Source organism: Corvus moneduloides, chromosome 22, assembly GCF_009650955.1.
Source record: "Corvus moneduloides isolate bCorMon1 chromosome 22, bCorMon1.pri, whole genome shotgun sequence".
Taxonomy (NCBI): domain Eukaryota; kingdom Metazoa; phylum Chordata; class Aves; order Passeriformes; family Corvidae; genus Corvus; species Corvus moneduloides.
In genome coordinates this window covers 4,586,079-4,598,476 of record NC_045497.1, presented here as the reverse complement: position 1 = coordinate 4,598,476, position 12,398 = coordinate 4,586,079, and the positions used below count along the sequence as shown (strand labels likewise).

General features: G+C 38.4%; 1 protein-coding gene across 2 annotated transcripts in view; it reads left to right on the top strand.

Annotated features, from left to right (window-relative positions):
- PRDM2 (PR/SET domain 2) overlaps positions 1-12,398 on the top strand; it is a 65,413-nt gene that overhangs the window by 28,963 nt on the left and 24,052 nt on the right. The window lies entirely within an intron of this gene.

The window sequence follows — 12,398 nt, the reverse complement described above, 5'->3', positions numbered from 1 at the left end:
AGTTACTAAGTTGCTATTGTAATACCATTTTCCTTGTAGAAATATTTTATTGTATTGGGATTTTCCAAAACTTTCTTAGACAGTTTTCTTCTAACTCAGAGAATTGTTTAAATGCTTCTGTGTAGAAGATGTGGAGAAAATTTGGTTATTGCTGTTTTAGGGAAGAGCTTTGAGATAGACAAGTACTTTTGGTTTTTATTCCTTCAAATATTTTGTGATTTAGAGTTGTCTTGTTGCTTACAGAATGTAAGAGAACAAACTCAATGAGCTACTGACTGCCTTACATCTCACTAAATCTGGGTGACTTTTGCTCACATGAATAATCCTTTCCTGAATTCCTTTGTGTTCCCTCATATTAAGTCAAGGCTTTACCAGCCACTGTTGCTCTTTCTGTGGTTTCCTGACCCTGCTGTACAATCTCCCACTTCAGTGTTTGTTTTCCAGTTGGAGACTCTGGGGTTTATGGTGGATGCAAGGTAAAGTCAGTTATTGACTTTCAGTGTATTCTTATTTTATTTGCCTCCTGCTTGAACCATCTTTTTATTTAGGGATGGCTCTAAGTTCTTATTTTAAGAACCTTCTGTACTTCTTAATCATTTCTGTTGCCTTTCTCTAGGTGGTTTTTTTTTATGCTTCATCTTTTCAAAACCAATCAGAATTATTATGAATAATACTTCATTAACTGTACTAAACTTTAAAATTGCAATTTACCATAATTTTGCATTGACCATTTATTTTATTTCAATTGTTTACAGGGAATGTCTTACACCGAGGGCTTATCTGCAGATGCCCCGTGTAATTTATTATGCAGTGGTGAACAAGCACATTTAACGTAACTTCAGGAGTGTGCACACAAAGTTTTGATAGCTGGTTTTTTCATGGAAGACATGCAGACTCCATTTGAGTGTGTGGCTGAGAGCTCTTTTCTTTAATTGAGATCTGCTTTGTAAGGTAACTTGTGTTCGTTGAGTCTCTGAAGATTCTCATGTCACTGCATTACAAACCTGTGAAATAGCAAAGAAATTTATTTCTATTTTATTTATTAACTGTTTTGTATATTTTTCAAATGAACAAGAAGGAAAACCATTTATAAGACCAGAGTGTATTTATTCTTTTCAATCTGTCAAACTTTCCAATTTATTTTGTCATTCCTGCCAAGAGTCTTACACAGATTGACAGGAATGACTTTGTTCTGAAGAATTCTCACCGGCCTACACTTGCTGTGTTGAGTTCCTCAAGGAAATGTTACAGCAGACTGACTTTTTGCTTGGATTTATTATCAATTATTGAAACAAGACTTGGTGGTACTTCAGTATTTCTAGCTAAGAAATTAGACAATATCTGACTATTTTCCAGAAATATTTACTTGCCTTATATACATCTCTCCTCTGGAAAATCACAAAACTTACCTGGATCATCAGTGACTGAGAGTTTTTTAGGATGAAGCTTTCTGAGCACTTAGGAGCTTACCAGCTGTTAAGAGTTAATTCTGTTACACTTTGTTATCAGAGTTCTGTGAGAGCTTTTGATTGACTATGATTAATGCTGCAGAACTTCGGAGAGGCACTGTTATTAATGTGCTGATTGACATAAAGTTATTCTAGTGAGAGTATTATAATAGCTGAAAATCCATCATCTTGATTATTATTGCTGCAAAATGCCATGGAAATGAGTAGTCAGCTATACATTATTCTAACTCATGTTGAGAGCCAGATGCCTCACTCGAGTCTCCTCAGATACAGATCTCGTTTTGTTTGGCAGTCCATCAGAAACAATTTGACTGTTGAATGGCAAAGGCCTGGTGTTTGTAAAAGTGACTTGATGCATAGAAATTTGGGGAAATTTTCTCAGGCATCACCATTATCCAGGGCTGATAACTTAATGCAAACTTCCATATGTTGCTGCCAGTAAAACTGCAGACTGTGGAGACAGTGAGCTGTGGTGTGAAGCAGCTCAGTGCAGTGATAGCTGACCTGTCTAGCAGGGGATTGGGATCAGGATGTTCAAACACCCACCTTTGCCATAGTTGGATCCTCAGCCAAGTCTTAGAGTTGTCTTGGGCTTTTCCCAAGGAGTAGGTCTTACCGAGTGGCAGTGAGTGGAGGAAAAAACGGACTTTCCTGCAAAGTGTTCCCTTTCAAGTTGCAGGTGAAGAGCAGCGAGTCTAGTGTTTCTGATCTTACAGACCCTTGTCAGAGATTGCAAAAGCAAAGTGGACTTTGTGCTGAAACTTAGCTCATAGCTCCCAAATCCTGAACTGTTTGGTGTCACCCTCCGCTCTTCCCACTCAGACACCAGAGCTGGTTTTATTTTCTGGTTCCTTACCTGCAAATTAACTTGTCCAAGTTATGTTACAGTGGTGTTTTATTTCTATAGTCTGTTTTAGTTGATGTTTTATACTATAAACAGATGTGTGCAAAAAACTTCTAGAACTTTAACCCATTTAGATCAAATCAGACTTTCATCTTGAATGTAGCAGTTAATGGAGCAGCAAAGTACATTTGTGCTCTCTGATTTGTTTTCACTGTTTGAAAAATGGAGGAAGCTGCTGTTCCCTGTAGTGACTTTATGAGCCCATGACCTTTCTTGGTGTCGCAAATCAGACAGATAGCAGTTTGCTCTTGTCTGGTTTGGGGCGTACTTTAAATTTAGAACTTCCATTGTCAGTCTTGTTAACGTGAGCACCAACTGTTGCTGTTGTCCTGTAGCACAGTCCTTTTGAGAAATGGACTGATTGGGCAACTGGAGGATTACAGTTCCTTTGGAAATATAATTCAGTGTATCTCATGTTATCAGAGAAGGCTGACAAGCATTTCTCTGAGAAAGTATCAGAGGGCTGTGGCTGAAATGAATGAAGCACTTTGTTTCACCAAGGAAGTGAAGCAAATCTTCCACAATTTCCCAGCAGATAAAAATTACTTGGTGACTATATTGTACATTAAAATGATGAGTTTTTCATAATAGTATTTATCCTCATTTATCTACTTCTGTGAAGGACCTGTAGTGATATTCTGCCATTTGACCTTGGACTTGTCACTCTGAAGCTGGAAGGAGATGAGTCTTTCCAAATTTAACAGATACAGAGCACCAGAGTTTTCATGCTGCAAATATGTTTTGACAGGAGCTGGTTATTAACAATTAATGTTCCTTGTTAGGTTGGAGACCCAGTTGAGAAGATGCTGTAATATTTTTAATGGGGACTGATGGAAAAACACTGCATACTTACTGTACTAGGTAGTTGATTGTATTGAGGAAATATAATAAGGTTAAAGGAAAGAAATTAGGAAATAGATGTGAAAGAGGGGGTGAAATACTTTGTAAAACACAGAGGGGTGATATTATTGGGAATACTTGTTGGAGAAAAATTTCTGAGAAGTGACACGTTGCAGATATGTTGAACAAAAGGATTCATTTGGGTAAAAATGAGTAACAGGACAAATTTGAGTGACTGTAAGTGAAAATGTCGAGTGTGACCTTGTAGCAGTTCTGAGGGGTTTAATTTTATCCATGGGAGCTTTAACATGGTGGTAGCACTGTCCAGATCCTGCGTCTGTGAGAGGCTTTGCTCTTGTTTCCTCAGCAGTGGGGACTCCTGTTACAGTAATCCTAGGGCTCCTGTTAGACACAAAGGCAGCCCTGTTTCCTGGGAATTGTAGCCTTTGTACAGCTGTGTTCTCCAAGCAAAGCCATCGCCCCTGTCTGGGCAAACGTTTGGATCAATGGTTCGGGTTTGGTTTTCCATGCAGTGACAGCTTTTCACTAACTTTGTGGGAGTTTTGTCTGTCGTAGAGAGGCAAAATTGCTCTGGGTAGCAAGACACCACCTTGATCAGCTGTGTGTGAAGGGCTTTTGGGTCTGCAGTGGACTCAAAAGTCCTTTTTTTCTATTTTTTTTTTTTAAATGTCACTTACTGGTGTGACTGCTGCTGGGTTGGAACATGCTGGGTTTGTCAAACAGCAGAATAAAATGGCAGGTAAAGACCTAAGTAGTTACTTTTAAAGGTAACTTAGCTAAAACCCCAGATATTTTTGATGTAATCCTCTCAAGTGTTCAGTGGTGCAAATAGGGCCATGACAAATATTTGTGTTATTTATTACAGATAAAGGCAGACTGATCTAGTAGTGATCATTTTAAACTTGCTGGTACAAGTAGTTGTGTGAGGTTTTTCATTTGCATTATCTTGTAAATGCTGCTGTCAAAATAGTTGGTATTTCTAATTATCCGAGAGTAACTTCATTTGACAAATATTTTGGGCCAAGCTCTAGTGACTGGAAGCAACATTTTCTGGGCTTAGATAAAAGCTCTGATTGGTTAAAGCAGAGATTTAAATTTAGACATTCTCTGTATTAAATACACAATTTGGGTGCTCTATTTTTAACTGAATTTTATATAAAAACTGGCTAAATAGAGAACAGCTATTTCTAGAAAGTGTGTGTGCCAGCTGACATTTCTTTTGCTGCTGCTTTTGTCTTAATACTTAGCAAAACAAAAGCTCATGGAATAGAAGTACAGAGAAGAATGTTCATCGTGTTTTCTGTCCTGAGCTGGCTGTGGGAGCTGTGGCAGCCATGGAGCAACTTGCTAGGAATTTGTAGTGGATGGAGGAGGCTGTGTGATTAGGGAGGATCGGAGGCAGGAATATGCCAGCAGCTGGAGTGATTGAGAAAGTCTGGAGCAAGTCTGGTCACATATTTGTGTCCCCTTTCTACTGTTTTAGAAATATTGGCATAAGGGCAGCAATAACATTTTCAAATCTTGCTAAGACAAAAGCTCTACATTTAATTATTTATACTTAATTGTTCCAACACAGCTCTTGTGTGGGTTAAAATTGCATGGAATTAAACCCTTGTTTGCTATGCCTTGTAATTGTTGGGTGACATTCTGTACTACTTAAGTCATTATGGGTGAATAAGTCTTGGAGGCTATAAACTTAAGACTTCCTGGGATATGCACTCAGGTTATTCAGAAGGCAGAATGTGTTGGGGATTAGAATGAGATGCTGCAAGGGTGGATGGCATACTGTGACAGACAGGTAATATAAACTGCTTTTGTCTCTTGTCTGGTAGAGAGTTATGGTACATAATTTAATTTACAAAACATAACTTACATGCAGAAGACTGGAGATAGCTCATAGTTCAGCTTGTAGGGATTGGTGTAATACCACACATTTAACACAGGCTTCCCACTCAGAATTTTTCATCATTTTTTAAAAATCTGTTTATCTGAATTTTGCGAATAGTGTCAAATTTTCTAGTCTCACAAACTCTATAGAATGGCAATACATTCCCTTCTGCTTCTTGCAGATTGTTGGGTCATTTCTTTCTCTTGGCATGGCACACCTGTGGTGCCACCCTAACATTTCTTGTACTGACTGTCATAATTCCAGAAGTTTATGGTGAGACACAGTAACGTGATCTTCAGTGCTGTCATTAAAGTGGAGACTTTGCCAAACATTTGCAGAAATTGGTGTTTTAAATAGCCCAGCTCAGAATTTTCGTATGCTTTCCATGGCAACAAGTTCATCTGTTATGCAAATGTCACGTTAACAGTCTCTGTCAGCGCATGGCTCTGTTTCTTTTCTGCAGAGTGTATTTAGTGCTCGGTACAAACAGTTTCATGCACATGCACAGCTTGGTGTTTGTGCCTCTGCCTTCAGGTGTCCTGAAACACCTTCCCAAGGCGAGACTTTACTGTGCCTTTTATATTGGGGTTGAAAAATGCAGTGATTGAAATGTGCTCCTTGTGAGTGAAGTGATGGTTGATGGGTAGCAATAGGCTTATGCAACAGGCAGTTTGGTATTAATAGAATTGCTGTGAAGTTTAGCTTCCTCTTTCTCCTGCTCCTACTGGGTAAGCTTGAAAGTGTCTTTTTATGGAAGAGGAGATGTAAGTTCTGCTGGAAAAAATTACAGATGAACCTTTGCTCACCGAGTTTGCCCATATTCTGTAGATAATTCACAAGATTTTTCTATTTTGTCTGTACTAAATAGCTGTATGTATTCTGCCTCTCCAGCTTCAATATTATGTGATACATTAGGTCTGCGCAGATTGATGGTACAGAACCACGATCTTCTGCAGCTCTGAATTATTCTTGTGATTCTCAGGAGCTGGAGGTTAAAATTCTGTTGTGATGGTTTGTGTACACTGTGAAACAGCTCACGTCAATTTTAGTGTTTCATCTGCTTAACAACACCTGAAGTTATGCCTACACAAAGTAGCTGTATCTGATGACTTTATAATGGTGTTACAAGAAGTATTCTCCACCAATTACTTACAATGATGACAGATTGAAGAAAACAGGGTAATAAAAACATTTACATTTTGCCTTTTTCTGCAGGTTTTCATACCTACTTGACAGCATTGTTGAAATAGGCCTCTTAATGATACTGTGTGTGGAGCCATTCACATTTAATTGACATCCCTTTTAATGAGGTGTTTGTTTCAAAAATTGATCTGTGGCTTGAATTCCACTCTTAGACTTGCTGAAATATGATTTAAAATGTGCTGACTTTGTTTAGTTTTTTTGGTTGTGTTTTTTTTTTTTTTTTTTTTTAATAGTGTTCTGTTTTAGAGAGATCGAGTACTGAAAATGGAGAATTCTGTTTGTGTTGTCATACTTAGTCTGTACCTTTGAATCAGCAAGATGGAAGCCTTCCTACCTGGGCAGGAGTTTTGTGTTAAAGAGGTTTTCATGTGTATGTGCCCACCAGTGCTGGGGATGATCTGTAGCCAAAGTGGGCAATGCTCCTAGTACAGCTTATCTATCTTACACTGACAAAGAAATAAAAATTAAAAGCTTTTTCTGGCTTGTGGGGAAAAAAACCCCAATTATCACCAAAGGTGTTCTGTGGCATGGCAGCATTGGAATTTCTGAGCTGTGGGCTCTTGGGAAGCCTCTGTTTGGCTTTGTAGCCTGTTTTGTTGCCAGTACAAGGCTGTTTTTCTCCAGAGCCCTTGGTAGGCAGCAGTTTCATGTGTTGCTTCATTTTAAGTTGGGAGCTTTAGGGTTCCAAAGCCATTCCCTCCCCAGGTAATGAATGTGTCTGTTCAGAGGTACTTGGAGTTCCTCAGCTAAGCCTGCTGGAATCCTTTCAAAGCAGTACTTAAATGCAAGTACTTAAAAGGAACTTTGATATAATGTTGTATTAACAGTAATACTGTGGAAGAAATATTGGAAGTCAATGTTATAACATTTAAGCAATGTTTGTTTAAATTAAGGCATAATTGTTGAGGCTTTTCTTTCAAAAGGTTGTAATATTTTTATTCCTAGCCTAATACTAGGTTTTTTACTATTTTTATTCTTGCTTCCTTTTTCCCCAGTAATTTGCAGTGTGACATTTTGAACCCCAGCTATCCTAGATCACTTAAAACTTTGGACAGCAATTTAAAAAAGGTTTAATTAGCACAGTCTGTGAGTTGGTGGAGGCTGTGAGTGAGACACTGAGCCAGGTTCTGGAGCTTGGTAAGGCTGCGGTGCTGGACAGGCAGCAGCAACCCTGTGCTCTCTCCTGAAATGTGGCTCTTGGCTTAGGTAGTCGAATAAAATATTTGCATAACTTTGTGGGTTTGAGGTCTTGTTTTTGGCAAATTTCTGTAATCCCCCTGATTATATGAATAATCCTCATATACATTTATTATATATATATATATATATATATACATATATATATATATCAGGTGTGTTGTGCCTACCAGCTTTCCCTAAATGCTGGGTGTTCTTGGCTGTCTCAGTGGCTCAGAGCAGCCCTTAACACACAGCTATGTTGCCCTTTATTTAGCCAGGTGGTTTTTGATTTTGCTTTGCTGTGTGAGCAGGTGCTGGTAGAGAATAATGAAAGGTTTTATAAATAATGGAAGAACTAAAAAAAACCCAAACAAAAAGCATAATGAAGACACTTAAAAGCAAACAGAGGAACATATTAAAAGAACAGCCGTAGTATTCTCATCTTAATAATGAGCATTTTGAATTAAATGTAATTTTTGGTGCCTTGTTACCTTACTGTTTAATCAATTCAACTTATTAAATATGTAAGGTCTTTAACACCCATGTGCTGTGCCATTCACAGCTGGACAAGAGTCTAAGAAGTCACTGCAACATGTTTCTGCATTTTGTCGTGCTCCTCCAGCCAACACAACTTGGATTTAATTTTTTGAAGTAATTTATGCTGTTCTTTTTGATGTAGCATTCTGTGTGTGAAAAAGGCGTTCATGTGTTCTGGTCTGTCTGCAGAACAAACAACTAGTCAGATTTTTACTGATGCCTGAAGGCTTAAGGAATTTATTTTGAAAAACATGACATCAACCAGCATTCTGGATACAGGAGCAGATGAATTCTGATACACAGCAAGCTGTTTCTCAAATTAAAATTCAAGTTGTATCAGTGTGTTAGAACTCATTAATCAAAAGAACGTGGAAATGATTGTGCAGTTGTTTTCGGCTGAATTTTCCAAAATAATGTTTTAGCTTGAATATTCACTTAATCTTTATTTCATTCTTTCCAATGCCAAAGTACTGATTTTTTTTTTTTTCAACAGGAGAAAATAATTAAAAGTTTTTTATAGAACAGTAGCAACTATTGCATGGGATTGATGCAGACTTTATTCTGAACCAGTTCCAAAGGGATTTAATTAGTGAGTTTATATTATTACACTGTGATTCACAGATGAAACTGTGGCATTGTCAGTGTAATGTGCTGGTTTGTCTTTCCCCTTCAGCCACAGCCTTGCCAGGTGCTGCCCTTGTCTGTGCCCTAAGAATACTTTTCAGGGGGTCTCTGAGGGAGCTTCTCCACTGTTTTCCAGCAGACTTGAGGTTTGGGCAGATTTCTGTGGTACTTTTCAGCAGAAGCACTCATGGATTCTGGTCTGGGTGTGTTACTGGGCTGTTACAGGCTACAGATCTCAAAGAAGTAACAGTAATTTCAGCTCATATCAATTATTCTTTTCCCTTATTAACCCAAGATTTTGGAGGCAAACGTCCACATTGTGTATTTCTGTAAAAGATTGAAGCAATGTTTGAGCTTAGGTGTGAGTGTCCTTCTTGCTTTATGATCTTAACTGTGAACATGTTTTGTGCTGCAGTTAAAGGTTATTAAAGACAATGGCATCTTGTACAGTTGAGCAATATTTAATTATGGTGTTCAGCTTCAAGTGTGTGGAAAGACTGTGTTAAACATCTTCCTTCCCAGCTTCTGAGTATGCTTATCCCATCCCACCAAAAATAACTCAGTGGTTTAATAGTCCCATTAGTAGTTTGGTTAACAACAAAAGCCTGAGCACAGCTAACTGTAGGTTCTTCAGCAGTGTCTTGATTTTATCGATAAAATGAAGTATGGGCAAATAAAGATTACTTCTCTCATACGCTGTTACTCCGTTGTCATCTGAACTCCTCCAAAATTAGTGGGAGTACTAATGCTCTGGACATTGGCAGTAGCATGAGCTTTGCTGTGCCTGTTGCAGTGTTATAAAGGGATTGTGAAGGTGCAAAGGCCGAGCTGTCTTACAGCAGAAGTGGAGAGGAGAGAAAAAGGAACCCTATTGAAAGTTGCAAGACAAGTTGCAAATCGGTGAATTCCTCTTTTGATCTTCATCACTACAGACGAGTTCCTACTTTCTATCTGTTCATTTCATTCATTTTCCTTTGCATCTTTCTTCTACAATTCTTCTAAAGCACATACACATATATTAAGTTCTGCCCTTCATTTATTCTTTTGTCATTGTTTCCATTTCACTTTCCCTGTGTTTCATTCCTGTATCTTTCTTGTTTAGACCAAGTGGAGGATCCAGCTGGCCGTAGCAGCCATGTAGGACCCTTCAGGAACCTGATGGTAAGTGCACGTGTGTACTTATACTCAGGCTTCCACCAGGTTCTGTGTTCAGAGGCATTTCCCCCCTCCTGCAGACTTCTGTTCCTTCCTGACCTCTGAAACAGTAAGAAAATTAAGGGACAGACGTTGGTCTACTCATTGATACCCTTTATATCAGAATAGTAGGTTGTACTTTTATTGGATATCTGCAGGAAGAAAATTATGGAAATCTTTCAGGTTTATATGGATTTTAAAAGCACTTTGAGAATTCATGGGCGAAAATCTATCAACATCTGTTAAATGTCTTCAAAAGTTCCTGAACTCCAAATATATGAAAGCTGGGAGAGCATATCATTGAAGTATCACTTGTTAGTCTGTTCTTAAATTCTCTTCCTGGGCACATGCTGTTGAACATAAAATAAATGGTCAGGGCCATGAAACTGTGCATCTGGGACAGTCATTGTCATGTTTGAGTATAGTGAATTCTTTGAACCTTGTCAAAGAAAGCTGCCACCTAGAAGATGAACAAACTAAAGCTGGTAAAGGAGAACATCAGCAATGGTTTGGTGTCTCTCACTGATACGTGTCAGAAATTGATCTGACACATCTGAAATGCTGTCCGTGCCCAAGACGTTTTGTTCACTGTTCAGAGAAAGGGCAAGTCAGGTGCTGGGTGAAACCTGTCTTCAAATGCATTGATGCTTAAAGGCCAAGAACTTGAAACATCTCCAGCTGTATTTCAGAGCAGATTACATCATGAGCAAGTTGCATCTCTTTTTAGGACTGGCAGGAGAATTTGCAAATGATCTGCTTTCTATCAGTAGCATAAGGTATGTGACATAAGTACCTCGATTTTGTGTGAAAATCCTGCTATTGTAATGATTTCTCAGATTATAATTGGATTTGAGGTACTATTAAGTTTTATATTCTCTAACTGGATGACTGAAACATTTCTGCGTGCTTTAGCACTTGGGATTTGTGTTGGTGCCTTTTCATACTTTACCTCACCCTTGAAAGAGTACAGTATATTGCCAATATTGTTAGAAAAAAGAATTAACTGGGTCTTGGTTTGAAGACTTTGACAGTAACCTGTTTTTAGGATGAAATTCAGGGCTGCTGTAGAACTAGATGCAAAATTGCCCCATGACTTCATCTGCAATACATCAGACGCTGCACTGTGGGGGCAAAAAGTGTCCCTGACCATGGCCAGGTTTTTGGCAGGTGAGAGGGGCCTGTGCACCAACTTTCTCATTCTTGTTTCCAGTCTCGTCTGTAGGGAGAGATGAAGCAAGAATTTTGTTGGTTTTAGGTCAAGATACTGATACTGGTCTTCAGGTGATAAGTGGTCTGCAAAAAGGTTTAGAGCTCTTAGGGTTCTAGGAATTAGGTATCATTTGTTATGTCACTCATAAGGTGTATTGTGATGCATGTTTGATTCCTAGGAATGTGTTGAAATCTTGCATTTCCCCCTTTTCCCTAGAAATGGAACTGTTGGATTGTGTTACTGTACATTCCCAGAGCAATTTCAAGTGACTTGGGAGATACTTCTGGAAACTTCTTTGATATCTGTCCTTCATACTCAGATCTTGGTAGTGTTAGTTGTAATTATGAACATTCGAGGTGCTGATAATAAAAAAAAAATTGTGTTCCAATTGGACATTCAGTAGCCTGTCAGGTAAAGAAAGATGTGCTTAAACTTCCTTATGCCTATGTGAACACCCAAATATGTGCTAAATCTTCTGACAGTTGCAGGTGTTAAAATCAAAATTGAATATTGCATTGTTCAAACAATCCAGTATCGGTTTTTTATGGCAGGTTAGACATGGGGATCATTACAATAATTGAGGATATTCAGAGAAAATTGCTAGTTTACTTTGGGAAGGATGTGTGTGTCTTTTCCAAAGGTGACAAAAATTCAGTATGAGTGACTATTGTCAGGTTATAAGACTAAAATCTGTTAAATTGGATAAGAAATTTAAAAAGGTTTATTACATACATAAAACTGAAATACACTGGAATTTGGAGATGGCCTATGAAATCTGAGCTCCTTGAGAAGAAATAGAGATAATTGTTTAGATAGAATGTTCAAATCAAAACAAATGTTTCCTTCTAAAGCTGAGCTGTCTGAGCTGTTCTCTTGGGGGGGGGTGTGTACTTGGAACTTTGCAGTTTGAACAGAGGAACATTTTTCTTTAAAGGCGTTTCAGTTTCTTGGCTCAGGATGTGAAAAATATTTTTGAGGTGTAAAAAGGAGGAATTTGTTGTCAGGATTGTGGCATGGAAGAATGTGCTTCCAACTAGGAAATGAATTTAGGGCTGTGATGGACATTTCTGATCAGAGGGAAGGGGCAGTTTGTCATAAAGTAGCATTTTGTGTGTTAGAGGGGGCAAAGGAGGAATTTGGATTGCTGCTTCTGGACAGTTCTTCCCAAGAGTTGTGTGTAGAACTGTGGAGCTTCAGTGGTGTTTTCTGTATCCTGTGTGGAGGGTACAGTCTGTGCACTGAAGTGAATCGGAAAACCGTAAACTTTCATTTGTTATTACACACCCCTTTATCGTAATTTCTGTATGTTGTAGGCCTGAATCTGTAAGA